The 27,577-nt window shown below is 42.9% G+C and overlaps 27 non-coding genes across 27 annotated transcripts; all 27 read right to left on the bottom strand.

The window, feature by feature from the left end:
- Positions 1–6,403: 6,403 nt before the first annotated feature.
- On the bottom strand, positions 6,404–6,486 carry TRNAL-AAG (transfer RNA leucine (anticodon AAG)). The gene has a single exon. It is a non-coding gene; the product is annotated as a tRNA-Leu (tRNA).
- A 189-nt stretch (positions 6,487–6,675) lies between these two features.
- TRNAL-CAG (transfer RNA leucine (anticodon CAG)) lies at positions 6,676–6,758 on the bottom strand. Its single transcript has one exon. It is a non-coding gene; the product is annotated as a tRNA-Leu (tRNA).
- Positions 6,759–7,390: 632 nt separating this feature from the next.
- Positions 7,391–7,473, bottom strand: TRNAL-UAG (transfer RNA leucine (anticodon UAG)). Its single transcript has one exon. It is a non-coding gene; the product is annotated as a tRNA-Leu (tRNA).
- Positions 7,474–8,499: 1,026 nt separating this feature from the next.
- On the bottom strand, positions 8,500–8,582 carry TRNAL-AAG (transfer RNA leucine (anticodon AAG)). The gene has a single exon. It is a non-coding gene; the product is annotated as a tRNA-Leu (tRNA).
- A 189-nt stretch (positions 8,583–8,771) lies between these two features.
- On the bottom strand, positions 8,772–8,854 carry TRNAL-CAG (transfer RNA leucine (anticodon CAG)). The gene has a single exon. It is a non-coding gene; the product is annotated as a tRNA-Leu (tRNA).
- Positions 8,855–9,486: 632 nt separating this feature from the next.
- On the bottom strand, positions 9,487–9,569 carry TRNAL-UAG (transfer RNA leucine (anticodon UAG)). The gene has a single exon. It is a non-coding gene; the product is annotated as a tRNA-Leu (tRNA).
- A 2,012-nt stretch (positions 9,570–11,581) lies between these two features.
- On the bottom strand, positions 11,582–11,664 carry TRNAL-UAG (transfer RNA leucine (anticodon UAG)). The gene has a single exon. It is a non-coding gene; the product is annotated as a tRNA-Leu (tRNA).
- A 1,026-nt stretch (positions 11,665–12,690) lies between these two features.
- TRNAL-AAG (transfer RNA leucine (anticodon AAG)) lies at positions 12,691–12,773 on the bottom strand. The gene has a single exon. It is a non-coding gene; the product is annotated as a tRNA-Leu (tRNA).
- A 189-nt stretch (positions 12,774–12,962) lies between these two features.
- TRNAL-CAG (transfer RNA leucine (anticodon CAG)) lies at positions 12,963–13,045 on the bottom strand. The gene has a single exon. It is a non-coding gene; the product is annotated as a tRNA-Leu (tRNA).
- A 632-nt stretch (positions 13,046–13,677) lies between these two features.
- Positions 13,678–13,760, bottom strand: TRNAL-UAG (transfer RNA leucine (anticodon UAG)). The gene has a single exon. It is a non-coding gene; the product is annotated as a tRNA-Leu (tRNA).
- Positions 13,761–14,788: 1,028 nt separating this feature from the next.
- TRNAL-AAG (transfer RNA leucine (anticodon AAG)) lies at positions 14,789–14,871 on the bottom strand. Its single transcript has one exon. It is a non-coding gene; the product is annotated as a tRNA-Leu (tRNA).
- Positions 14,872–15,060: 189 nt separating this feature from the next.
- On the bottom strand, positions 15,061–15,143 carry TRNAL-CAG (transfer RNA leucine (anticodon CAG)). Its single transcript has one exon. It is a non-coding gene; the product is annotated as a tRNA-Leu (tRNA).
- Positions 15,144–15,771: 628 nt separating this feature from the next.
- TRNAL-UAG (transfer RNA leucine (anticodon UAG)) lies at positions 15,772–15,854 on the bottom strand. Its single transcript has one exon. It is a non-coding gene; the product is annotated as a tRNA-Leu (tRNA).
- A 1,026-nt stretch (positions 15,855–16,880) lies between these two features.
- TRNAL-AAG (transfer RNA leucine (anticodon AAG)) lies at positions 16,881–16,963 on the bottom strand. The gene has a single exon. It is a non-coding gene; the product is annotated as a tRNA-Leu (tRNA).
- Positions 16,964–17,152: 189 nt separating this feature from the next.
- On the bottom strand, positions 17,153–17,235 carry TRNAL-CAG (transfer RNA leucine (anticodon CAG)). Its single transcript has one exon. It is a non-coding gene; the product is annotated as a tRNA-Leu (tRNA).
- A 632-nt stretch (positions 17,236–17,867) lies between these two features.
- TRNAL-UAG (transfer RNA leucine (anticodon UAG)) lies at positions 17,868–17,950 on the bottom strand. Its single transcript has one exon. It is a non-coding gene; the product is annotated as a tRNA-Leu (tRNA).
- A 1,025-nt stretch (positions 17,951–18,975) lies between these two features.
- TRNAL-AAG (transfer RNA leucine (anticodon AAG)) lies at positions 18,976–19,058 on the bottom strand. Its single transcript has one exon. It is a non-coding gene; the product is annotated as a tRNA-Leu (tRNA).
- Positions 19,059–19,247: 189 nt separating this feature from the next.
- Positions 19,248–19,330, bottom strand: TRNAL-CAG (transfer RNA leucine (anticodon CAG)). Its single transcript has one exon. It is a non-coding gene; the product is annotated as a tRNA-Leu (tRNA).
- A 1,740-nt stretch (positions 19,331–21,070) lies between these two features.
- Positions 21,071–21,153, bottom strand: TRNAL-AAG (transfer RNA leucine (anticodon AAG)). Its single transcript has one exon. It is a non-coding gene; the product is annotated as a tRNA-Leu (tRNA).
- Positions 21,154–21,342: 189 nt separating this feature from the next.
- On the bottom strand, positions 21,343–21,425 carry TRNAL-CAG (transfer RNA leucine (anticodon CAG)). The gene has a single exon. It is a non-coding gene; the product is annotated as a tRNA-Leu (tRNA).
- A 632-nt stretch (positions 21,426–22,057) lies between these two features.
- Positions 22,058–22,140, bottom strand: TRNAL-UAG (transfer RNA leucine (anticodon UAG)). Its single transcript has one exon. It is a non-coding gene; the product is annotated as a tRNA-Leu (tRNA).
- Positions 22,141–23,164: 1,024 nt separating this feature from the next.
- On the bottom strand, positions 23,165–23,247 carry TRNAL-AAG (transfer RNA leucine (anticodon AAG)). The gene has a single exon. It is a non-coding gene; the product is annotated as a tRNA-Leu (tRNA).
- A 189-nt stretch (positions 23,248–23,436) lies between these two features.
- Positions 23,437–23,519, bottom strand: TRNAL-CAG (transfer RNA leucine (anticodon CAG)). The gene has a single exon. It is a non-coding gene; the product is annotated as a tRNA-Leu (tRNA).
- A 632-nt stretch (positions 23,520–24,151) lies between these two features.
- On the bottom strand, positions 24,152–24,234 carry TRNAL-UAG (transfer RNA leucine (anticodon UAG)). Its single transcript has one exon. It is a non-coding gene; the product is annotated as a tRNA-Leu (tRNA).
- A 1,023-nt stretch (positions 24,235–25,257) lies between these two features.
- On the bottom strand, positions 25,258–25,340 carry TRNAL-AAG (transfer RNA leucine (anticodon AAG)). Its single transcript has one exon. It is a non-coding gene; the product is annotated as a tRNA-Leu (tRNA).
- Positions 25,341–25,529: 189 nt separating this feature from the next.
- TRNAL-CAG (transfer RNA leucine (anticodon CAG)) lies at positions 25,530–25,612 on the bottom strand. Its single transcript has one exon. It is a non-coding gene; the product is annotated as a tRNA-Leu (tRNA).
- A 1,742-nt stretch (positions 25,613–27,354) lies between these two features.
- TRNAL-AAG (transfer RNA leucine (anticodon AAG)) lies at positions 27,355–27,437 on the bottom strand. Its single transcript has one exon. It is a non-coding gene; the product is annotated as a tRNA-Leu (tRNA).
- Positions 27,438–27,577: the final 140 nt, after the last annotated feature.

The following is a 27,577-nucleotide window of genomic DNA, read 5'->3' as shown; positions in this document are numbered from 1 at the left end:
AACGCACCTGAAACAGAGAAAAAGGCATGGGAAATAGCAGGCTGTGTGCGAAGTGAAATGGATTTTTGGGTTTCAGCAGATGGGAGAGCTGTGTTACCTGAAGAATTAGCTAATCCCATGGCGAGAGAAATACATGGTCCAGTACATCTAGGAAGGGATGCTATGATGAGAGTTTTTAGGCAGACTTGGTATTGCCCGAAATTCAGAATAGCAGCAGAATCAGTATGTAAGCGATGTGTTACCTGCCAACAACTGAACGTAGGCAAACGAACACCAGTCACACTGAGTCACATTGGGAGGTCGGGGGGGCCTTTCAATAGAATGCAACTAGATTTCATTGAAATGCCAAGAGTCAATCGCCTTCGGTATGTGTTGGTGATTGTATGCGTATTTTCCAGATGGGTTGAAGCGTACCCTACACGTAGGTGCGATACACTCACAGTGGCTAAATTGTTGCTCAGGGAGTTGATACCGCGCTTCGGGGTGCCTGCCTCTTTGGAATCGGACAGAGGAAAACATTTTAACAGCGAAATAGTGAAGATGTTGTGCTCCACACTGAATATCGATCAAAAGCTGCATTGTAGTTATCGACCAGAAGCTTCAGGAATTGTGGAACAAGTGAATGGCACTTTGAAGAATAGATTGGCTAAAGTAGTGGCATCCACATCCTTGAGTTGGCCAGATGCTCTTCCATTGGTGCTCATGAGCATGCGCAGCACGCCTGATAGGAGGACAGGTCTCTCTCCCCACGAGATCCTGATGGGGAGGGCCATGAGACTTCCTACAGTTCCAACTACTGCTCTATTGAATATTACAGATGATCTGATCTTGGATTATTGTAAAGGACTGTCTGACGCCATCCATTCTGTGTCCCTTCAGGTGCATGCGGCTGAAGTTCCAGCAGCGAGGAACCTGTGTCATGACCTGAACCCAGGGGACTGGGTCCTGGTTAAAAAACACGTCCGGAAGAACTGCCTAGATGTTCGCTGGCGTGGGCCCTTTCAGGTAATCCTGATAACGAACACCGCGGTGAAGTGCGGGGGGCTGCCAAATTGGATCCATGCATCCCATACTAGAAGAGTTCCAGCACCTCTAGAAGGAACAGCTCCCATCCCAGACGAAAGCCCGGAAGTGGAAGAAGAGTCGCAAGAAGGGATTGAGGCAGCTGAGGAGGTGTCGGGAGAGGTTGGGAACGCATCGGATTCAGAAGAAGAGCGAAGGCAGGACGGCAGTGAGACAGAAGACGCAACTGAAGGAGAGAGCAGAAGTGAATACGACTCAGACTCAGATCCGTATCGGAGCGACCAAGAACCAAGTGGGAGGACAAGGAATAGGAGAATAAGGCTTGGAGCTGCCACTTGGCCAACAAGGAGAAGAAGGCTAAGTTTGAGGTCGGCGGAGGAAGAAACGCTTACTCCTATATCCGAAGACTCAGATCCAGAAGAAGATATCCAGGATCAAGCCGAGGAGGGTCTTAGAAGATCAAGTAGGGTGCGAGTGCCTAGCAGAAGATACTCTACTCCCGACTGGACCTACCTTGTTGCAGATGTCTGGGAGACACAGAACAGGGAGGATCAGGGAGGTGGAACTGATCAGAACTGACCCGATCATCACAGTGCAAATAAAGTTTCTACTGCCAGGAGCGGAGACCGAAAGGTTGCTGACACTCAACATCGTTCATCCTGCTCTCCTGAGTGGAATAAGAAAATTGCTTTTAGAGACAGTTGAGTTTCCAGTTTGCTGTTCACGATATCCAATATTGGAGGGAACTCTTCTTCGTTTGGAAATGCTTGAGCGAGTAGTAGAAATGCTAGGAGCGCTTATTGTTGTGGACTAATACCATATTGTGAATGTCTTCAAAGGGGCGCAGAACTGGAAAGGTGAAGAAAGTGATCTTGATTAGAACGGACCCCTTTGTAACTGTGGATGTAGAACTGATAGTACCAGGAGTGGAGATTGAAAAGACATTAACTCTTCATTTTGTTCGTCCCCTGGTCCAGAGTGAAATAAGGAGAATAATCCTAGAGACAGTTGAATTCCCGTGTTGTTGCAAGAATTGCCCAGAACTTGAGGGAATGTTTCTTCGTATGGACATCTATGAGGATGTAGTGTCACTCCTTGAACCATACATAACTTCAGACGAAAATAAGACTGTTGCAAAGAAATTGTAAACTTGTTGCAAGATAACCTAGCGCCGAGTGGAAGAAGAAAAGTGATAGGGGTTTCATTTTAGTGGATGGAGAAGGGCTAGGGTTGTCTATTTTACTGGACTTTGAACTGTTTTGCGGAAATAAATTGTCAAGCTTCCAAGTGTTCCAAGAAAGACATTGCAAGAGAGAAAGACTTTGTTTGAAAAGAAGAGGAAGTGAATGCTGGAAGATAGTCGAAAACTACACTGTTTGAGAATATGGAGGCTGGCAACCCGAACCGCAGGGCAAAATGTATAGCTGTTACATTTTTAGGAGTAGTGGTTTCTCTTATAATTTTAGTGGTAACTGTTTCATTCCTAGCGGGACACGAAGGGGATGGAACCACAGTTAAGGAGGATAAGGGAATGTCAACACCGAGAACTACCATTATTAAGGAGAAGGGAAACATCAATGAGAAAGACAAAGCGTTGTTAGATGCAGAAGTAAAAAGGTTACACATGGATGAGTCACAGGGGAATTACAAGTCAAATGCTTATGCTAAGTTGCTTTATGAATATGTTGATACCATGGAGGTAAAGGACTGCTATGTCTGTATGCAATTACCAATTTCGGTGGAGGAGGGTATCAAATATCATCATCTCCCGTTGACATATGGGATAACGTGCAGTTTATTGTTAAGTATGTTTTATGGACGAGACGGATTTGAGTATTACTTCTCGAATTTCGACTCGACATTGCCAGAGGTTCCGAATTTCAAGCATTTGAACAAATGGGACTACTACAAAAGCGAAGACAGGTTACACAAATGGTTTATTCCATGGAGAACGTTAGATACCTCACATGCTCGAATAAACAATCTGACTTGTCAAATATCAGAAGTTGAGAAAAAGTTTATAGCACAGGTAGATACTAGATACAGGAAGCAGAAGGTATTGAAGGCATCAGGACAAGGAGAAACAGATTGGACCAAGGAGGAAAGGGCACAACAACGAAAAGGAAGTATTGGTCCAATTGCTTTGGATAAGGAGAAACGGGGGAAACTGTGCATTCACAGGAGTTACTCCTACTATGAAAACGTTTATGTAGGACAAGTCAATTGCGAACATGCTTTTCAATTGGAGTACTACTCTAAGAACTTCATGAAAGGGATGCAAGCAATACCAAATGTATATTTTGTATGCGGAAGATATGCCTATGTGAAGTTACCAGATAATTGGTACGGATCATGCTATCTGGCTGTTGTCTTCCCTAAAATATACCATGTTGAGAATTTAGACACGCCTAAGAAAGAAATATCAACTAGATGGAAGCGAGGGCTGGGTGCAGCAGAAGTAGTTGGAGATGTAATAGGTGCTGCATTCCCTTTCTTAGGATTGATAATGAATGACATTAAGATCAGGAGGTTAGCTACAGTTGTAGATAGGCTATCTGCCAGTACTGCAAGATCCTTGATGCTGATAGAAGGGGAGATGCAATCGATTAGGGCAATGGTTCTTCAGAACCGACTTGCTTTAGATGTTCTGTTAGCAAAAGAGGGAGGAGTCTGTAGGGCCTTGAAGGTCCAGGAATGCTGTACTTACATTCCAGACAATTCAAAGCCTCTAGAGAAGTATATACAAAACATCACTGCCATACACTACGAAATTGAGGACCTGGCAAAGGTAAATGTGTGGGAAAAAGTAGGCCATGGAATGGGTAAAGTTGGAAGTTGGTTTGCCAACTTAGGAAAGGGTATCGTTTGGTACATATTGAAGCCCATCATCATAGTAGTGATTTGTGTAATCACTTTGTGGGGATTGGTGCGTTTGTATCAATGGTATAGAGCAAATAGGTTACAGAGAGCTATGAAGAAACAGGAAGAAGAGTTGACAGCGATGCAGGACACTCAATATAAAAGTCTGAAAGCATTAGAGAGTATGAAAAGAAGTGGTACTGCCCTGTCTTCACTTTAAAGGTTCTACATTTTTAGTGTCATGGTGATGATGACCCCTAAAGGTCATCAAAGGGGGGACTGAGAGAGCACAAGTTTGAAAAAAATGTATAAGTACGCCATATTTACAAGCACGTAGTTAGTTAACATGTACTTTGCACCAGAGTGTTTATATTTAGAAGTGAAATACACCGAGTGTCTTATATTCAGTGGTGAAATGCATAGAATGTTTAAGTAGAGTAACAATAATCATAACTGTGTGAGACTAATGTAGAAATGTTTGGGATGAATATGAAAACCTCACGTTCTCATGTTAAAGGAATAATGTAAGAGTTGAATGTAACTCTAAAACCCAGTATTTTGTGTAGGCCTCATGGCAATTCACAAGCAAATCTAAACGTGCTGCTAAAATAATGTGAGACAAGGTTGACATGGTTCTTTCTAAATGTACTATTGAACTTAGGGTTAAAAGTATATGCTTTATAGATGTGTTATTTTAGAAACGTATGCTAGTTAAGAATGTTTGCTGTTTAAATCAAGTTAACGTTTTAAGAGTGCAGGAACCTGCTGCATGTAAATCAAGTAGGCTAGAACAGATAATGTCATGTAGTTTAAATCGTCATGTGCTCGTTAGAGGAGAGGTCGTGAGGTGTCCAGTATGGAGCTCTGAGAATGTTTTATGGCCTAAGATATGGTGAAGTCTGGAATTTGAGGCCCACTGCAGGACGAGCTGTATGCAGGTGCGAGGGTCCTAATCAGCTCGAATGAAAGGGACTTTGTTCAGTGGCGCCTTGCGCAGGCCTGTAGGAGTTTTCAGGAATTTCACGGGGTATCAGCGCACTGAAGAAGAAGCCTGGGAACCAAGGTCAACTATAACGAGGGTCTTCAAGAGTACCATCATGGAGTTTGCCGCGGAAAGATGTACCACGTGAGGGGCGTCCCAAGGGGCGTTTCTATTGGAAATGTGATTTGGTATTAGGGAAAGTGACCCGGGAGGAGAGCAGAGCAGATGATTTTGGGAGCCTAAGGAAGCGGATGGGTAGGCAGATAGGCTGATCAGGAGAGACCCATTATCAGAGAAGAGACAAAGAGAAGTGCGTGATCTTCTTAGGAAATCACCACGGCTGACACCTAGAGGGTTAAGATCTTGCTAAGTAGGGATGTCATTTAGTATAGTGTAGGGACAGACTAACCTTAATTTTCTTTTCTGTAATGACTTTGAGGTTGCAACTTGTATTCATTTTGGCAACGCTCATGTTATTAGAACTTGTACTTATTATTCTGTTTTTCAGACTCAGACTATTCAAAAAGTTCATGTTCATAGTGATTCCAATCTACCTCTTGAATCTCATTTTGAGAAGTTTGTATCTTCAGTTATCTTTGACTTTATATTAAATCCTTAAAACTTAATTTTGGTCAGTGGTCATTTAGAGTGGTGTAAGTTCTTAAATTGATTGTTTACTGCGAGATTACCTTTTACTCAAGACAGGTACCAACGATTCAGTCGACAGGAAATGGGATTTGGTAAGATAATTAGTAACCAGTAATCCCGCGTTAGCACAACTACTGCTCAGGAAGTAGGAAGGCAGAAGGTGGGGCAGTTTATGCAAATTTATGCTGGCAATGTGCCTTGCAGATTCATGCAGAATTTCTAGATCCTTGCTGGAAACAAGAGAGCAGGCCTTGTTTCAGATCAACTGTCCCTAGCAAGGAACGTCTGAGCACATCCATTCTTTTGCTCTCTAGCCCCTGGCTTGGGACTCACCCTCACTGGCTGAGGAGTGAAGTTCTGCATACCAACGTTGCATAGAAGGTATGTTTGTGATTGGTTTGAGATGGGTGGGAGGTCAAGAGCAGGGAAAAGCAAGTCACTTTCACTTCTAGTCTCCTCTTCTATGCCTACCTGCCGTTCACTCACTCTGTCTTTGTTTCATTCTCTCCTTCCTCAACACCCCATCTCACTCACTCGCTCTATCATTTGTGCTCTTTCCCCTTGCTCTTCATTTCATAGTGGAAACATCTCTTGAATGGATCATTAGAAAATGAGGTTACATAAAATTAAAAATCTACTTATTGGAAACCAAAAATATCACAAGACTGAATGTAAGCCATTTCTTCAATAAAAGGGATTTTTTAGGCACCCCCCGAAAAACACATAAAACACCACTAGTGCTAGAAGAATATTATAAGAGCTTGAAGACAGAATTGGGCAAATTCATTTGCAGTTGAAACTGAAGTTTGGTACTTATTCAGATATTATATGCACTGCCAATTTTTAGCTGAGATTCTGAAGGAACGCAGAGACAAAATGGACTTAAAGTTTTGTCAGAAGTGGGATTCGAACCCACGCCTCCAGGAGAGACTGCGGCCTTAACGCAGCGCCTTAGACCACTCGGCCATCCTGACCACATGTTGCTTGTTCATCTACATAGTGAGAAAGATAGTGTGAACAAAAAAAACACACATCTTAGGCCATGAGTGGCTATAGCAAGAAAAAAACTCACTGCACTTTTCCAAAAAGACAACCATATAAGCCCATGTGAGGGAAATGATCTGATTTTCTCCCTCAAGAAAATAGAAGATTAAACACAGGTTTGTCAGAAGTGGGATTTGAACCCACGCCTCCAGAAGAGACTGCGACCTGAACGCAGCGCCTTAGACCACTCGGCCATCCTGACTTGCATTTGCAGCACCTTACACAAGCCAGACAGCCATGCAAGTTTGGTACCGAAAAGGCATGCCCTCAATTTATTTATCCCATTATAAGCATTTCCAACAGATCTTTGAACAATCCATACAGAGCAGTACCTATAAAGAACTCTTTAGACCTTTAAAGCGTCCAAAGAGAAAGTGCTATTCACCAGCCACTTGAACGGCCCAAAGCTGCTTTGAAATTGAGTCAACAGCCACATCTTGGCTGACTAAAGCAAATTCAACAAGGGAGCTCAATGTCACAACATAGGGTGGAATACGCAAATCTAAGCAGCCCCTGATCACAGCCCTGAGGACATTGCTGTAAGTGTGCTGGAGTACAGCTGTCTACCAGGTGCTTGGCATTCTTCCAAATTTGCATGGCCTGTCTGGCCAGGGAATACAAGAGCATGACTCTTCTAGATGAGCTCTTACATGGGTCCTAAGCTCATTTGGTAAGGATTGCACTTTATCAGCAAGACTTTGTACAACAGAAATATATGAGAAACCCAAGCTCTCTTGACTAGACGAGGACGGAATAACGTCCCAGGTGAAGACGAACAGATGCAACTTCCATCAGATGTTATCCTGATGAAGAAGATTATATCTCCAAAACTCATGTCAGAAGTGGGATTCGAACCCACGCCTCCAGAGGAGACTGCGGCCTAAACACAGCGCCTTAGACCACTCGGCCATCCTGACAGTGGAGAGTCCTAAGAAATGTATAAAAGTCACTCAGAAATTTCTGCGTCCATGCAAGCTTGAAATAATTTCAACCTTCAAACACAAGGTGCAACTTTTTGCACAGGACAATAAACACAGAAGATCACATATGAAAGCATTTCATTTCACAGGTGTACTGTTTGTATGCTTTTAGAATAACTTATACCTCTCACCAGCTATTTAGGGTTCTGTATCCTACTCACAAAATTACCTTGCCTGCGACCTCTCTCTTTATACACAAACAACTACTGCTCAGGAAGTAGGAAGGCAGAAGGTGGGGCAGTTTATGCAAATTTATGCTGTCAATGTGCCTTGCAGATTCATGCAGAATTTCTAGATCCTTGCTGGAAACAAGAGAGCAGGCCTTGTTTCAGATCAACTGTCCCTAGCCAGCAACGTCTGAGCACATCCACTCTTTTGCTCTCTAGTCCCTGGCTTGGGACTCACCCTCACTGGCTGAGGAGTGAAGTTCTGCATACCAACGTTGCATAGAAGGTATGTTTGTGATTGGTTTGAGATGGGTGGGAGGTCAAGAGCAGGGTAAAGCAAGTCACCTTCACTTCTAGTCTCCTCTTCTGTGCCTACCTGCCGTTCACTCACTCTGTCTTTGTTTCATTCTCTCCTTCCTCAACACCCCATCTCACTCACTGGCTCTATCATTTGTGCTCTTTCCCCTTGCTCTTCATTTCATAGTGGAAACATCTCTTGAATGGATCATTAGAAAATGAGGTTACATAAAAATAAAAATCTACTTATTGGAAACCAAAAATTTCACAAGACTGAATGTAAGCCATTTCTTCAATAAAAGGGATTTTTTAGGCACCCCCCAAAAAACACATAAAACACCACTAGTGCTAGAAGAATATTATACGAGCTTGAAGACAGAATTGGGCAAATTCATTTGCAGTTGAAACTGAAGTTTGGTACTTATTCAGAAATGATATGCACTGCCAATTTTTAGCTGAGATTCTGAAGGAACGCAGAGACAAAATGGACTTAAAGTTTTGTCAGAAGTGGGATTCGAACCCACGCCTCCAGGAGAGACTGCGGCCTTAACGCAGCGCCTTAGACCACTCGGCCATCCTGACCACATGTTGCTTGTTCATCTACATAGTGAGAAAGATAGTGTGAACAAAAAAAACACACATCTTAGGCCATGAGTGGCTATAGCAAGAAAAAAACTCACTGCACTTTTCCAAAAAGACAACCATATAAGCCCATGTGAGGGAAATGATCTGATTTTCTCCCTCAAGAAAATAGAAGATTAAACACAGGTTTGTCAGAAGTGGGATTTGAACCCACGCCTCCAGAAGAGACTGCGACCTGAACGCAGCACCTTGGACCACTCGGCCATCCTGACTTGCATTTGCAGCACCTTCCACAAGCCAGACAGCCATGCAAGTGGGGAACCGAAAAGGCATGCCCTCAATTTATTTATCCCATTATAAGCATTTCCAACAGATCTTTGAACAATCCATACAGAGCAGTACCTATGAAGAACTCTTTAGACCTTTAATGAGTACAAAGAGAAAGTGCTATTCACCAGCCACTTGAACGGCCCAAAGCTGCTTTGAAATTGAGTCAATAGCCACATCTTGGCTGACTAAAGCAAATTCAACAAGGGATCTCAATGTCACAACATAGGGTGGAATTCGCAAATCTAAGCAGCCCCTGATCACTGCCCTGAGGAAATTGCTTTAAGTGTGCTGGAGTCCAGCTGTCTACCAGGTGCTTGGCATTCTTCCAAATTTGTATGGCCTGTCTGGCCAGGGAATACAAGAGAATGACTCTTCTAGATGAGCTCTTACATGGGTCATAAGCTCATTTGGTAAGGATTGCACTTTATCAGCAAGACTTTGTACAACAGAAATATATGAGAAACCCAAGCTCTCTTGACTAGACGAGGACAGAATAACGTCCCAGGTGAAGACGAACAGAAGCAACTTCCATCAGATGTTATCCTGATGAAGAAGATTATATCTCCAAAAGTCATTTCAGAAGTGGGATTCGAACCCACGCCTCCAGAGGAGACTGCGGCCTAAACACAGCGCCTTAGACCACTCGGCCATCCTGACAGTGAAGAGTCCTGAGAAATGTATAAAAGTCACTCTGAAATTTCTGCGTCCATGCAAGCTTGAAATAATTTCAACCTTCAAACACAAGGTGCAACTTTTTGCACAGGACAATAAACACAGAAGATCACATATGAAAGCATTTCATTTCACAGGTGTACTGTTTTTATGCTTTTAGAATAACTTATACCTCTCACCAGCTATTTAGGGTTCTGTATCCTACTCACAAAATTACCTTGCCTGCGACCTTTCTCTCTATACACAAACAACTACTGCTCAGGAAGTAGGAAGGCAGAAGGTGGGGCAGTTTATGCAAATTTATGCTGGCAATGTGCCTTGCAGATTCATGCAGAATTTCTAGATCCTTGCTGGAAACAAGAGAGCAGGCCTTGTTTCAGATCAACTGTCCCTAGCAAGGAACGTCTGAGCACATCCATTCTTTTGCTCTCTAGCCCCTGGCTTGGGACTCACCCTCACTGGCTGAGGAGTGAAGTTCTGCATACCAACGTTGCATAGAAGGTATGTTTGTGATTGGTTTGAGATGGGTGGGAGGTCAAGAGCAGGGAAAAGCAAGTCACTTTCACTTCTAGTCTCCTCTTCTATGCCTACCTGCCGTTCACTCACTCTGTCTTTGTTTCATTCTCTCCTTCCTCAACACCCCATCTCACTCACTCGCTCTATCATTTGTGCTCTTTCCCCTTGCTCTTCATTTCATAGTGGAAACATCTCTTGAATGGATCATTAGAAAATGAGGTTACATAAAATTAAAAATCTACTTATTGGAAACCAAAAATATCACAAGACTGAATGTAAGCCATTTCTTCAATAAAAGGGATTTTTTAGGCACCCCCCGAAAAACACATAAAACACCACTAGTGCTAGAAGAATATTATAAGAGCTTGAAGACAGAATTGGGCAAATTCATTTGCAGTTGAAACTGAAGTTTGGTACTTATTCAGATATTATATGCACTGCCAATTTTTAGCTGAGATTCTGAAGGAACGCAGAGACAAAATGGACTTAAAGTTTTGTCAGAAGTGGGATTCGAGCCCATGCTTCCAGCAGAGACTGCAGCCTTAATGCAGCTCCTTAGACCACTCGGCCATCCTGACCACATGTTGCTTGTCCATCTACATAGTGAGAAAGATAGTGTGAACAAAAAAAACACACATCTTAGGCCATAAGTGGATATAGCAAGAAAAAAACTCACTGCACTTTTCCAAAAAGACAACCATATAAGCCCATGTGAGGGAAATGATCTGATTTTCTCCCTCAATAAAAAAGAAGATTGAACACAGGTTTGTCAGAAGTGGGATTTGAACCCACGCCTCCAGAAGAGACTGCGACCTGAACGCAGCGCCTTAGACCACTCGGCATCCTGACTTGGATTTGCAGCACCTTCCACAAGCCAGACAGCCATGCAAGTTTGGTACCGAAAAGGCATGCCCTCAATTTATTTATCCCATTATAAGCATTTCCAACAGATCTTCGAACAATCCATACAGAGCAGTACCTATGAAGAACTCTTTAGACCTTTAAAGCGTACAAAGAGAAAGTGCTATTCACCAGCCACTTGAACGGCCCAAAGCTGCTTTGAAATTGAGTCAACAGCCACATCTTGGCTGACTAAAGCAAATTCAACAAGGGATATCAATGTCACAACATAGGGTGGAATTCGCAAATCTAAGCAGCCCCTGATCACTGCCCTGAGGAAATTGCTGTAAGTGTGCTGGAGTCCAGCTGTCTACCAGGTGCTTGGCATTCTTCCAAATTTGTATGGCCTGTCTGGCCAGGGAATACAAGAGAATGACTCTTCTAGATGAGCTCTTACATGGGTCCTAAGCTCATTTGGTAAGGATTGCACTTTATCAGCAAGACTTTGTACAACAGAAATATATGAGAAACCCAAGCTCTCTTGACTAGACGAGGACAGAATAACGTCCCAGGTGAAGACGAACAGAAGCAACTTCCATCAGATGTTATCCTGATGAAGAAGATTATATCTCCAAAAGTCATGTCAGAAGTGGGATTCGAACCCACGCCTCCAGAGGAGACTGCGGCCTAAACACAGCGCCTTAGACCACTCGGCCATCCTGACAGTGAAGAGTCCTAAGAAATGTATAAAAGTCACTCTGAAATTTCTGCGTCCATGCAAGCTTGAAATAATTTCAACCTTCAAACACAAGGTGCAACTTTTTGCACAGGACAATAAACACAGAAGATCACATATGAAAGCATTTCATTTCACAGGTGTACTGTTTTTATGCTTTTAGAATAACTTATACCTCTCACCAGCTATTTAGGGTTCTGTATCCTACTCACAAAATTACCTTGCCTGCGACCTTTCTCTCTATACACAAACAACTACTGCTCAGGAAGTAGGAAGGCAGAAGGTGGGGCAGTTTATGCAAATTTATGCTGGCAATGTGCCTTGCACATTCATGCAGAATTTCTAGATCCTTGCTGGAAACAAGAGAGCAGGCCTTGTTTCAGATCAACTGTCCCTAGCAAGGAACGTCTGAGCACATCCATTCTTTTGCTCTCTAGCCCCTGGCTTGGGACTCACCCTCACTGGCTGAGGAGTGAAGTTCTGCATACCAACGTTGCATAGAAGGTATGTTTGTGATTGGTTTGAGATGGGTGGGAGGTCAAGAGCAGGGAAAAGCAAGTCACCTTCACTTCTAGTCTCCTCTTCTATGCCTACCTGCCGTTCACTCACTCTGTCTTTGTTTCATTCTCTCCTTCCTCAACACCCCATCTCACTCACTGGCTCTATCATTTGTGCTCTTTCCCCTTGCTCTTCATTTCATAGTGGAAACATCTCTTGAATGGATCATTAGAAAATGAGGTTACATAAAATTAAAAATCTACTTATTGGAAACCAAAAATATCACAAGACTGAATGTAAGCCATTTCTTCAATAAAAGGGATTTTTTAGGCACCCCCCAAAAAACACATAAAACACCACTAGTGCTAGAAGAATATTATACGAGCTTGAAGACAGAATTGGGCAAATTCATTTGCAGTTGAAACTGAAGTTTGGTACTTATTCAGATATTATATGCACTGCCAATTTTTAGCTGAGATTCTGAAGGAACGCAGTGACAAAATGGACTTAAAGTTTTGTCAGAAGTGGGATTCGAACCCACGCCTCCAGGAGAGACTGCGGCCTTAACGCAGCACCTTAGACCACTCGGCCATCCTGACCACATGTTGCTTGTCCATCTACATAGTGAGAAAGATAGTGTGAACAAAAAAAACACACATCTTAGGCCATAAGTGGCTATAGCAAGAAAAAAACTCACTGCACTTTTCCAAAAAGACAACCATATAAGCCCATGTGAGGGAAATGATCTGATTTTCTCCCTCAAGAAAAAAGAAGATTAAACACAGGTTTGTCAGAAGTGGGATTTGAACCCACGCCTCCAGAAGAGACTGCGACCTGAACGCAGCACCTTAGACCACTCGGCCATCCTGACTTGCATTTGCAGCACCTTACACAAGCCAGACAGCCATGCAAGTTTGGTACCGAAAAGGCATGCCCTCAATTTATTTATCCCATTATAAGCATTTCCAACAGATCTTTGAACAATCCATACAGAGCAGTACCTATAAAGAACTCTTTAGACCTTTAAAGCGTACAAAGAGAAAGTGCTATTCACCAGCCACTTGAACGGCCCAAAGCTGCTTTGAAATTGAGTCAACAGCCACATCTTGGCTGACTAAAGCAAATTCAACAAGGGAGCTCAATGTCACAACATAGGGTGGAATACGCAAATCTAAGCAGCCCCTGATCACAGCCCTGAGGACATTGCTGTAAGTGTGCTGGAGTACAGCTGTCTACCAGGTGCTTGACATTCTTCCAAATTTGCATGGCCTGTCTGGCCAGGGAATACAAGAGCATGACTCTTCTAGATGAGCTCTTACATGGGTCCTAAGCTCATTTGGTAAGGATTGCACTTTATCAGCAAGACTTTGTACAACAGAAATATATGAGAAACCCAAGCTCTCTTGACTAGACGAGGACGGAATAACGTCCCAGGTGAAGACGAACAGATGCAACTTCCATCAGATGTTATCCTGATGAAGAAGATTATATCTCCAAAAGTCATGTCAGAAGTGGGATTGGAACCCACGCCTCCAGAGGAGACTGCGGCCTAAACACAGCACCTTAGACCACTCGGCCATCCTGACAGTTGAGAGTCCTAAGAAATGTATAAAAGTCACTCAGAAATTTCTGCGTCCATGCAAGCTTGAAATAATTTCAACCTTCAAACACAAGGTGCAACTTTTTGCACAGGACAATAAACACAGAAGATCACATATGAAAGCATTTCATTTCACAGGTGTACTGTTTTTATGCTTTTAGAATAACTTATACCTCTCACCAGCTATTTAGGGTTCTGTATCCTACTCACAAAATTACCTTGCCTGCGACCTCTCTCTTTATACACAAACAACTACTGCTCAGGAAGTAGGAAGGCAGAAGGTGGGGCAGTTTATGCAAATTTATGCTGTCAATGTGCCTTGCAGATTCATGCAGAATTTCTAGATCCTTGCTGGAAACAAGAGAGCAGGCCTTGTTTCAGATCAACTGTCCCTAGCAAGCAACGTCTGAGCACATCCACTCTTTTGCTCTCTAGTCCCTGGCTTGGGACTCACCCTCACTGGCTGAGGAGTGAAGTTCTGCATACCAACGTTGCATAGAAGGTATGTTTGTGATTGGTTTGAGATGGGTGGGAGGTCAAGAGCAGGGTAAAGCAAGTCACCTTCACTTCTAGTCTCCTCTTCTGTGCCTACCTGCCGTTCACTCACTCTGTCTTTGTTTCATTCTCTCCTTCCTCAACACCCCATCTCACTCACTGGCTCTATCATTTGTGCTCTTTCCCCTTGCTCTTCATTTCATAGTGGAAACATCTCTTGAATGGATCATTAGAAAATGAGGTTACATAAAAATAAAAATCTACTTATTGGAAACCAAAAATATCACAAGACTGAATGTAAGCCATTTCTTCAATAAAAGGGATTTTTTAGGCACCCCCCAAAAAAAAAAAAAAAAACACCACTAGTGCTAGAAGAATATTATACGAGCTTGAAGACAGAAATGGGCAAATTCATTTGCAGTTGAAACTGAAGTTTGGTACTTATTCAGAAATGATATGCACTGCCAATTTTTAGCTGAGATTCTGAAGGAACGCAGAGACAAAATGGACTTAAAGTTTTGTCAGAAGTGGGATTCGAACCCACGCCTCCAGGAGAGACTGCGGCCTTAACGCAGCGCCTTAGACCACTCGGCCATCCTGATCACATGTTGCTTGTTCATCTACATAGTGAGAAAGATAGTGTGAACAAAAAAAACACACATCTTAGGCCATGAGTGGCTATAGCAAGAAAAAAACTCACTGCACTTTTCCAAAAAGACAACCATATAAGCCCATGTGAGGGAAATGATCTGATTTTCTCCCTCAAGAAAAAAGAAGATTAAACACAGGTTTGTCAGAAGTGGGATTTGAACCCACGCCTCCAGAAGAGACTGCGACCTGAACGCAGGACCTTAGACCACTCGGCCATCCTGACTTGCATTTGCAGCACCTTCCACAAGCCAGACAGCCATGCAAGTGGGGAACCGAAAAGGCATGCCCTCAATTTATTTATCCCATTATAAGCATTTCCAACAGATCTTTGAACAATCCATACAGAGCAGTACCTATGAAAAACTCTTAGACCTTTAATGAGTACAAAGAGAAAGTGCTATTCACCAGCCACTTGAACGGCCCAAAGCTGCTTTGAAATTGACTCAACAGCCACATCTTGGCTGACTAAAGCAAATTCAACAAGGGATCTCAATGTCACAACATAGGGTGGAATTCGCAAATCTAAGCAGCCCCTGATCACTGCCCTGAGGAAATTGCTGTAAGTGTGCTGGAGTCCAGCTGTCTACCAGGTGCTTGGCATTCTTCCAAATTTGTATGGCCTGTCTGGCCAGGGAATACAAGAGAATGACTCTTCTAGATGAGCTCTTACATGGGTCATAAGCTCATTTGGTAAGGATTGCACTTTATCAGCAAGACTTTGTACAACAGAAATATATGAGAAACCCAAGCTCTCTTGACTAGACGAGGACAGAATAACGTCCCAGGTGAAGACGAACAGAAGCAACTTCCATCAGATGTTATCCTGATGAAGATTATATCTCCAAAAGTCATTTCAGAAGTGGGATTCGAACCCACGCCTCCAGAGGAGACTGCGGCCTAAACACAGCGCCTTGGACCACTCGGCCATCCTGACAGTGAAGAGTCCTGAGAAATGTATAAAAGTCACTCTGAAATTTCTGCGTCCATGCAAGCTTGAAATAATTTCAACCTTCAAACACAAGGTGCAACTTTTTGCACAGGACAATAAACACAGAAGATCACATATGAAAGCATTTCATTTCACAGGTGTACTGTTTTTATGCTTTTAGAATAACTTATACCTCTCACCAGCTATTTAGGGTTCTGTATCCTACTCACAAAATTACCTTGCCTGCGACCTTTCTCTCTATACACAAACAACTACTGCTCAGGAAGTAGGAAGGCAGAAGGTGGGGCAGGTTATGCAAATTTATGCTGGCAATGTGCCTTGCACATTCATGCAGAATTTCTAGATCCTTGCTGGAAACAAGAGAGCAGGCCTTGTTTCAGATCAACTGTCCCTAGCAAGGAACGTCTGAGCACATCCATTCTTTTGCTCTCTAGCCCCTGGCTTGGGACTCACCCTCACTGGCTGAGGAGTGAAGTTCTGCATACCAACGTTGCATAGAAGGTATGTTTGTGATTGGTTTGAGATGGGTGGGAGGTCAAGAGCAGGGAAAAGCAAGTCACTTTCACTTCTAGTCTCCTCTTCTATGCCTACCTGCCGTTCACTCACTCTGTCTTTGTTTCATTCTCTCCTTCCTCAACACCCCATCTCACTCACTCGCTCTATCATTTGTGCTCTTTCCCCTTGCTCTTCATTTCATAGTGGAAACATCTCTTGAATGGATCATTAGAAAATGAGGTTACATAAAATTAAAAATCTACTTATTGGAAACCAAAAATATCACAAGACTGAATGTAAGCCATTTCTTCAATAAAAGGGATTTTTTAGGCACCCCCCAAAAAACACATAAAACACCACTAGTGCTAGAAGAATATTATACGAGCTTGAAGACAGAATTGGGCAAATTCATTTGCAGTTGAAACTGAAGTTTGGTACTTATTCAGATATTATATGCACTGCCAATTTTTAGCTGAGATTCTGAAGGAACGCAGAGACAAAATGGACTTAAAGTTTTGTCAGAAGTGGGATTCGAACCCACGCCTCCAGCAGAGACTGCGGCCTTAACACAGCACCTTAGACCACTCGGCCATCCTGACCACATGTTGCTTGTCCATCTACATAGTGAGAAAGATAGTGTGAACAAAAAAAACACACATCTTAGGCCATAAGTGGCCATAGCAAGAAAAAAACTCACTGCACTTTTCCAAAAAGACAACCATATAAGCCCATGTGAGGGAAATGATCTGATTTTCTCCCTCAAGAAAAAAGAAGATTAAACACAGGTTTGTCAGAAGTGGGATTTGAACCCACGCCTCCAGAAGAGACTGCGACCTGAACGCAGCGCCTTAGACCACTCGGCCATCCTGACTTGCATTTGCAGCACCTTACACAAGCCAGACAGCCATGCAAGTTTGGTACCGAAAAGGCATGCCCTCAATTTATTTATCCCATTATAAGCATTTCCAACAGATCTTTGAACAATCCATACAGAGCAGTACCTATGAAGAACTCTTTAGACCTTTAAAGCGTACAAAGAGAAAGTGCTATTCACCAGCCACTTGAACGGCCCAAAGCTGCTTTGAAATTGAGTCAACAGCCACATCTTGGCTGACTAAAGCAAATTCAACAAGGGAGCTCAATGTCACAACATAGGGTGGAATACGCAAATCTAAGCAGCCCCTGATCACAGCCCTGAGGACATTGCTGTAAGTGTGCTGGAGTACAGCTGTCTACCCGGTGCTTGACATTCTTCCAAATTTGCATGGCCTGTCTGGCCAGGGAATACAAGAGCATGACTCTTCTAGATGAGCTCTTACATGGGTCCTAAGCTCATTTGGTAAGGATTGCACTTTATCAGCAAGACTTTGTACAACAGAAATATATGAGAAACCCAAGCTCTCTTGACTAGACGAGGACGGAATAACGTCCCAGGTGAAGACGAACAGATGCAAATTCCATCAGATGTTATCCTGATGAAGAAGATTATATCTCCAAAAGTCATGTCAGAAGTGGGATTCGAACCCACGCCTCCAGAGGAGACTGCGGCCTAAACACAGCGCCTTAGACCACTCGGCCATCCTGACAGTGGAGAGTCTTAAGAAATGTATAAAAGTCACTCAGAAATTTCTGCGTCCATGCAAGCTTGAAATAATTTCAACCTTCAAACACAAGGTGCAACTTTTTGCACAGGACAATAAACACAGAAGATCACATATGAAAGCATTTCATTTCACAGGTGTACTGTTTTTATGCTTTTAGAATAACTTATACCTCTCACCAGCTATTTAGGGTTCTGTATCCTACTCACAAAATTACCTTGCCTGCGACCTCTCTCTTTATACACAAACAACTACTGCTCAGGAAGTAGGAAGGCAGAAGGTGGGGCAGTTTATGCAAATTTATGCTGTCAATGTTCCTTGCAGATTCATGCAGAATTTCTAGATCCTTGCTGGAAACAAGAGAGCAGGCCTTGTTTCAGATCAACTGTCCTAGCAAGGAACGTCTGAGCACATCCATTCTTTTGCTCTCTAGCCCCTGGCTTGGGACTCACCCTCACTGGCTGAGGAGTGAAGTTCTGCATACCAACGTTGCATAGAAGGTATGTTTGTGATTGGTTTGAGATGGGTGGGAGGTCAAGAGCAGGGAAAAGCAAGTCACTTTCACTTCTAGTCTCCTCTTCTATGCCTACCTGCCGTTCACTCACTCTGTCTTTGTTTCATTCTCTCCTTCCTCAACACCCCATCTCACTCACTCGCTCTATCATTTGTGCTCTTTCCCCTTGCTCTTCATTTCATAGTGGAAACATCTCTTGAATGGATCATTAGAAAATGAGGTTACATAAAATTAAAAATCTACTTATTGGAAACCAAAAATATCACAAGACTGAATGTAAGCCATTTCTTCAATAAAAGGGATTTTTTAGGCACCCCCCAAAAAACACATAAAACACCACTAGTGCTAGAAGAATATTATAAGAGCTTGAAGACAGAATTGGGCAAATTCATTTGCAGTTGAAACTGAAGTTTGGTACTTATTCAGATATTTTATGCACTGACAATTTTTAGCTGAGATTCTGAAGGAACGCAGATACAAAATGGACTTAAAGTTTTGTCAGAAGTGGGATTCGAACCCACGCCTCCAGGAGAGACTGCGGCCTTAACGCAGCGCCTTAGACCACTCGGCCATCCTGACCACATGTTGCTTGTCCATCTACATAGTGAGAAAGATAGTGTGAACAAAAAAAACACACATCTTAGGCCATAAGTGGCTATAGCAAGAAAAAAACTCACTGCACTTTTCCAAAAAGACAACCATATAAGCCCATGAGAGGGAAATGAACTGATTTTCTCCCTCAAGAAAAAAGAAGATTAAACACAGGTTTGTCAGAAGTGGGATTTGAACCCACGCCTCCAGAAGAGACTGCGACCTGAACGCAGCGCCTTAGACCACTCGGCCATCCTGACTTGCATTTGCAGCACCTTCCACAAGCCAGACAGCCATGCAAGTGGGGTACCGAAAGGCATGCCCTCAATTTATTTATCCCATTATAAGCATTTCCAACAGATCTTTGAACAATCCATACAGAGCAGTACCTATGAAGAACTCTTTAGACCTTTAAAGCGTACAAAGAGAAAGTGCTATTCACCAGCCACTTGAACGGCCCAAAGCTACTTTGAAATTGAGTCAACAGCCACATCTTGGCTGACTAAAGCAAATTCAACAAGGGAGCTCAATGTCACAACATAGGGTGGAATACACAAATCTAAGCAGCCCCTGATCACAGCCCTAAGGACATTGCTGTAAGTGTGCTGGAGTACAGCTGTCTACCAGGTGCTTGGCATTCTTCCAAATTTGCATGGCCTGTCTGGCCAGGGAATACAAGAGCATGACTCTTCTAGATGAGCTCTTACATGGGTCCTAAGCTCATTTGGTAAGGATTGCACTTTATCAGCAAGACTTTGTACAACAGAAATATATGAGAAACCCAAGCTCTCTTGACTAGACGAGGACGGAATAACGTCCCTGGTGAAGACGAACAGATGCAACTTCCATCAGATGTTATCCTGATGTAGAAGATTATATCTCCAAAAGTCATTTCAGAAGTGGGATTCGAACCCACGCCTCCAGAGGAGAATGCAGCCTAAACACAGCGCCTTAGACCACTCGGCCATCCTGACAGTGAAGAGTCCTAAAAAATGTATAAAAGTCACTCAGAAATTTCTGCGTCCATGCAAGCTTGAAATAATTTCAACCTTCAAACACAAGGTGCAACTTTTTGCACAGGACAATAAACACAGAAGATCACATATGAAAGCATTTCATTTCACAGGTGTACTGTTTTTATGCTTTTAGAATAACTTATACCTCTCACCAGCTATTTAGGGTTCTGTATCCTACTCACAAAATTATCTTGCCTGCGACTTCTCTCTTTATACACAAACAACTACTGCTCAGGAAGTAGGAAGGCAGAAGGTGGGGCAGTTTATGCAAATTTATGCTGTCAATGTGCCTTGCAGATTCATGCAGAATTTCTAGATCCTTGCTGGAAACAAGAGAGCAGGCCTTGTTTCAGATCAACTGTCCCTAGCAAGGAACGTCTGAGCACATCCATTCTTTTGCTCTCTAGCCCCTGGCTTGGGACTCACCCTCACTGGCTGAGGAGTGAAGTTCTGCATACCAACGTTGCATAGAAGGTATGTTTGTGATTGGTTTGAGATGGGTGGGAGGTCAAGAGCAGGGAAAAGCAAGTCACCTTCACTTCTAGTCTCCTCTTCTATGCCTACCTGCCGTTCACTCACTCTGTCTTTGTTTCATTCTCTCCTTCCTCAACACCCCATCTCACTCACTGGCTCTATCATTTGTGCTCTTTCCCCTTGCTCTTCATTTCATAGTGGAAACATCTCTTGAATGGATCATTAGAAAATGAGGTTACATAAAATTAAAAATCTACTTATTGGAAACCAAAAATATCACAAGACTGAATGTAAGCCATTTCTTCAATAAAAGGGATTTTTTAGGCACCCCCCAAAAAACACATAAAACACCACTAGTGCTAGAAGAATATTATACGAGCTTGAAGACAGAATTGGGCAAATTCATTTGCAGTTGAAACTGAAGTTTGGTACTTATTCAGATATTATATGCACTGCCAATTTCTAGCTGAGATTCTGAAGGAACGCAGAGACAAAATGGACTTAAAGTTTTGTCAGAAGTGGGATTCGAACCCACGCCTCCAGGAGAGACTGCGGCCTTAACGCAGCGCCTTAGACCACTCGGCCATCCTGACCACATGTTGCTTGTCCATCTACATAGTGAGAAAGATAGTGTGAACAAAAAAAACACACATCTTAGGCCATAAGTGGCTATAGCAAGAAAAAAACTCACTGCACTTTTCCAAAAAGACAACCATATAAGCCCATGTGAGGGAAATGATCTGATTTTCTCCCTCAAGAAAATACAAGATTAAACACAGGTTTGTCAGAAGTGGGATTTGAACCCACGCCTCCAGAAGAGACTGCGTCCTGAACGCAGCACCTTAGACCACTCAGCCATCCTGACTTGCATTTGCAGCACCTTCCACAAGCCAGACAGCCATGCAAGTTTGGTACCGAAAAGGCATGCCCTCAATTTATTTATCCCATTATAAGCATTTCCAACAGATCTTTGAACAATCCATACAGAGCAGTACCTATGAAGAACTCTTTAGACCTTTAAAGCGTACAAAGAGAAAGTGCTATTCACCAGCCACTTGAACGGCCCAAAGCTGCTTTGAAATTGAGTCAACAGCCACATCTTGGCTGACTAAAGCAAATTCAACAAGGGATCTCAATGTCACAACATAGGGTGGAATTCGCAAATCTAAGTAGCCCCTGATCACTGCCCTGATGAAATTGCTGTAAGTGTGCTGGAGTCCAGTTGTCTACCAGGTGCTTGGCATTCTTCCAAATGTGTATGGCCTGTCTGGCCAGGGAATACAAGAGAATGACTCTTCTAGATGAGCTCTTACATGGGTCATAAGCTCATTTGGTAAGGATTGCACTTTATCAGCAAGACTTTGTACAACAGAAATATATGAGAAACTCAAGCTCTCTTGACTAGACGAGGACAGAATAACGTCCCAGGTGAAGACGAACAGAAGCAAATTCCATCAGATGTTATCCTGATGAAGAAGATTATATCTCCAAAAGTCATTTCAGAAGTGGGATTCGAACCCACGCCTCCAGAAGAGACTGCGGCCTAAACACAGCACCTTAGACCACTCGGCCATCCTGACAGTGAAGAGTCCTAAGAAATGTATAAAAGTCACTCAGAAATTTCTGCGTCCATGCAAGCTTGAAATAATTTCAACCTTCAAACACAAGGTGCAACTTTTTGCACAGGACAATAAACACAGAAGATCACATATGAAAGCATTTCATTTCACAGGTGTACTGTTTTTATGCTTTTAGAATAACTTATACCTCTCACCAGCTATTTAGGGTTCTGTATCCTACTCACAAAATTACCTTGCCTGGGACCTTTCTCTCTATACACAAACAACTACTGCTCAGGAAGTAGGAAGGCAGAAGGTGGGGCAGTTTATGCAAATTTATGCTGGCAATGTGCCTTGCACATTCATGCAGAATTTCTAGTTCCTTGCTGGAAACAAGAAAACAGGCCTTGTTTCAGATCAACTGTCCCTAGCAAGGAACGTCTGAGCACATCCATTCTTTTGCTCTCTAGCCCCTGGCTTAGGACTCACCCTCACTGGCTGAGGAGTGAAGTTCTGCATACCAACGTTGCATAGAAGGTATGTTTGTGATTGGTTTGAGATGGGTGGGAGGCCAAGAGCAGGGAAAAGCAAGTCACTTTCACTTCTAGTCTCCTCTTCTATGCCTACCTGCCGTTCACTCACTCTGTCTTTGTTTCATTCTCTCCTTCCTCAACACCCCATCTCACTCACTCGCTCTATCATTTGTGCTCTTTCCCCTTGCTCTTCATTTCATAGTGGAAAAATCTCTTGAATGGATCATTAGAAAATGAGGTTACATAAAATTAAAAATCTACTTATTGGAAACCAATAAATATCACAAGACTGAATGTAAGCCATTTCTTCAATAAAAGGGATTTTTTAGGCACCCCCCAAAAAACACATAAAACACCACTAGTGCTAGAAGAATATTATAAGAGCTTGAAGACAGAATTGGGCAAATTCATTTGCAGTTGAAACTGAAGTTTGGTACTTATTCAGATATATGCACTGCCAATTTTTAGCTGAGAATCTGAAGGAACGCAGAGACAAAATGGACATAAAGTTTTGTCAGAAGTGGGATTCGAACCCACGCCTCCAGGAGAGACTGCGGCCTTAGCGCAGCGCCTTAGACCACTCGGCCATCCTGACCACATGTTGCTTGTTCATCTACATAGTGAGAAAGATAGTGTGAACAAAAAAAACACACATCTTAGGCCATGAGTGGCTATAGCAAGAAAAAAACTCACTGCACTTTTCCAAAAAGACAACCATATAAGCCCATGTGAGGGAAATGATCTGATTTGCTCCCTCAAGAAAAAAGAAGATTAAACACAGGTTTGTCAGAAGTGGGATTTGAACCCACGCCTCCAGAAGAGACTGCGACCTGAACGCAGCGCCTTAGACCACTCGGCCATCCTGACTTTCATTCACAGCACCTTCCACAAGCCAGACAGCCATGCAAGTTTGGTACCGAACAGGCATGCCCTCAATTTATTTATGCCATTATAAGCATTTCCAACAGATCTTTGAACAATCCATACAGAGCAGTACCTATGAAGAACTCTTTAGACCTTTAAAGCGTACAAAGAGAAAGTGCTATTCACCAGCCACTTGAACGGCGCAAAGCTGCTTTGAAATTGAGTCAACAGCCACATCTTGGCTGACTAAAGCAAATTCAACAAGGGAGCTCAATGTCACAACATAGGGTGGAATACGCAAATCTAAGCAGCCCCTGATCACAGCCCTGAGGGCATTGCTGTAAGTGTGCTGGAGTACAGCTGTCTACCAGGTGCTTGGCATTCTTCCAAATTTGCATGGCCTGTCTGGCGAGGGAATACAAGAGCATGACTCTTCTAGATGAGCTCTTACATGGGTCATAAGCTCATTCGGTAAGGATTGCACTTTATCAGCAAGACTTTGTACAACAGAAATATATGAGAAACCCAAGCTCTCTTGACTAGACGAGGACAGAATAAAGTCCCAGGTGAAGACGAACAGAAGCAACTTCCATCAGATGTTATCCTGATGAAGAAGATTATATCTCCAAAAGTCATTTCAGAAGTGGGATTCGAACCCACGCCTCCAGAGGAGACTGCGGCCTAAACACAGCGCCTTAGACCACTCAGCCATCCTGACAGTGAAGAGTCCTAAGAAATGTATAAAAGTCACTCAGAAATTTCTGCGTCCATGCAAGCTTGAAATAATTTCAACCTTCAAACACAAGGTGCAACTTTTTGCACAGGACAATAAACACAGAAGATCACATATGAAAGCATTTCATTTCACAGGTGTACTGTTTTTATGCTTTTAGAATAACTTATACCTCTCACCAGCTATTTAGGGTTCTGTATCCTACTCACAAAATTACCTTGCCTGGGACCTTTCTCTCTATACACAAACAACTACTGCTCAGGAAGTAGGAAGGCAGAAGGTGGGGCAGTTTATGCAAATTTATGCTGGCAATGTGCCTTGCACATTCATGCAGAATTTCTAGTTCCTTGCTGGAAACAAGAAAACAGGCCTTGTTTCAGATCAACTGTCCCTAGCAAGGAACGTCTGAGCACATCCATTCTTTTGCTCTCTAGCCCCTGGCTTAGGACTCACCCTCACTGGCTGAGGAGTGAAGTTCTGCATACCAACGTTGCATAGAAGGTATGTTTGTGATTGGTTTGAGATGGGTGGGAGGCCAAGAGCAGGGAAAAGCAAGTCACTTTCACTTCTAGTCTCCTCTTCTATGCCTACCTGCCGTTCACTCACTCTGTCTTTGTTTCATTCTCTCCTTCCTCAACACCCCATCTCACTCACTCGCTCTATCATTTGTGCTCTTTCCCCTTGCTCTTCATTTCATAGTGGAAAAATCTCTTGAATGGATCATTAGAAAATGAGGTTACATAAAATTAAAAATCTACTTATTGGAAACCAAAAATATCACAAGACTGAATGTAAGCCATTTCTTCAATAAAAGGGATTTTTTAGGCACCCCCCAAAAAACACATAAAACACCACTAGTGCTAGAAGAATATTATAAGAGCTTGAAGACAGAATTGGGCAAATTCATTTGCAGTTGAAACTGAAGTTTGGTACTTATTCAGATATATGCACTGCCAATTTTTAGCTGAGAATCTGAAGGAACGCAGAGACAAAATGGACATAAAGTTTTGTCAGAAGTGGGATTCGAACCCACGCCTCCAGGAGAGACTGCGGCCTTAGCGCAGCGCCTTAGACCACTCGGCCATCCTGACCACATGTTGCTTGTTCATCTACATAGTGAGAAAGATAGTGTGAACAAAAAAAACACACATCTTAGGCCATGAGTGGCTATAGCAAGAAAAAAACTCACTGCACTTTTCCAAAAAGACAACCATATAAGCCCATGTGAGGGAAATGATCTGATTTGCTCCCTCAAGAAAAAAGAAGATTAAACACAGGTTTGTCAGAAGTGGGATTTGAACCCACGCCTCCAGAAGAGACTGCGACCTGAACGCAGCGCCTTAGACCACTCGGCCATCCTGACTTTCATTCGCAGCACCTTCCACAAGCCAGACAGCCATGCAAGTTTGGTACCGAACAGGCATGCCCTCAAATTATTTATGCCATTATAAGCATTTCCAACAGATCTTTGAACAATCCATACAGAGCAGTACCTATGAAGAACTCTTTAGACCTTTAAAGCGTACAAAGAGAAAGTGCTATTCACCAGCCACTTGAACGGCGCAAAGCTGCTTTGAAATTGAGTCAACAGCCACATCTTGGCTGACTAAAGCAAATTCAACAAGGGAGCTCAATGTCACAACATAGGGTGGAATACGCAAATCTAAGCAGCCCCTGATCACAGCCCTGAGGGCATTGCTGTAAGTGTGCTGGAGTACAGCTGTCTACCAGGTGCTTGGCATTCTTCCAAATTTGCATGGCCTTTTCTGGCGAGGGAATACAAGAGCATGACTCTTCTAGATGAGCTCTTACATGGGTCATAAGCTCATTCGGTAAGGATTGCACTTTATCAGCAAGACTTTGTACAACAGAAATATATGAGAAACCCAAGCTCTCTTGACTAGACGAGGACAGAATAAAGTCCCAGGTGAAGACGAACAGAAGCAACTTCCATCAGATGTTATCCTGATGAAGAAGATTATATCTCCAAAAGTCATTTCAGAAGTGGGATTCGAACCCACGCCTCCAGAGGAAACTGCGGCCTAAACACAGCGCCTTAGACCACTCAGCCATCCTGACAGTGAAGAGTCCTAAGAAATGTATAAAAGTCACTCAGAAATTTCTGCGTCCATGCAAGCTTGAAATAATTTCAACCTTCAAACACAAGGTGCAACTTTTTGCACAGGACAATAAACACAGAAGATCACATATGAAAGCATTTCATTTCACAGGTGTACTGTTTTTATGCTTTTAGAATAACTTATACCTCTCACCAGCTATTTAGGGTTCTGTATCCTACTCACAAAATTACCTTGCCTGCGACCTTTCTCTCTATACACAAACAACCACTGCTCAGGAAGTAGGAAGGCAGAAGGTGGGGCAGTTTATGCAAATTTATGCTGTCAATGTGCCTTGCACATTCATGCAGAATTTCTAGATCCTTGCTGGAAACAAGAGAGCAGGCCTTGTTTCAGATCAACTGTCCCTAGCAAGGAACTTCTGAGCACATCCATTCTTTTGCTCTCTAGCCCCTGGCTTGGGACTCACCCTCACTGGCTGAGGAGTGAAGTTCTGCATACCAACATTGCATAGAGGGTATGTTTGTGATTGGTTTGAGATGGGTGGGAGGTCAAGAGCAGGGAAAAGCAAGTCACTTTCACTTCTAGTCTCCTCTTCTATGCCTACCTGCCGTTCACTCACTCTGTCTTTGTTTCATTCTCTCCTTCCTCAACACCCCATCTCACTCACTCGCTCTATCATTTGTGCTCTTTCCCCTTGCTCTTCATTTCATAGTGGAAACATCTCTTGAATGGATCATTAGAAAATGAGGTTACATAAAATTAAAAATCTTCTTATTGGAAACCAAAAATATCACAAGACTGAATGTAAGCCATTTCTTCAATAAAAGGGATTTTTTAGGCACCCCCCAAAAAACACATAAAACACCACTAGTGCTAGAAGAATATTATAAGAGCTTGAAGACAGAATTGGGCAAATTCATTTGCAGTTGAAACTGAAGTTTGGTACTTATTCAGATATTTTATGCACTGCCAATTTTTAGCTTAGATTCTGAAGGAACGCAGAGACAAAATGGACTTAAAGTTTTGTCAGAAGTGGGATTCAAACCCACGCCTCGAGGAGAGACTGCGGCCTTAACGCAGCGCCTTAGACCACTCGGCCATCCTGACCACATGTTGCTTGTCCATCTACATAGTGAGAAAGATAGTGTGAACAAAAAAAACACACATCTTAGGCCATAAGTGGCTATAGCAAGAAAAAAACTCACTGCACTTTTCCAAAAAGACAACCATATAAGCCCATGTGAGGG

This window comes from Lissotriton helveticus, chromosome 8 (assembly GCF_964261635.1).
Source record: "Lissotriton helveticus chromosome 8, aLisHel1.1, whole genome shotgun sequence".
NCBI classification, from domain to species: domain Eukaryota; kingdom Metazoa; phylum Chordata; class Amphibia; order Caudata; family Salamandridae; genus Lissotriton; species Lissotriton helveticus.
Note: the sequence above shows the minus strand (reverse complement) of the source record. Positions and strands in the feature narration are given on the sequence as shown.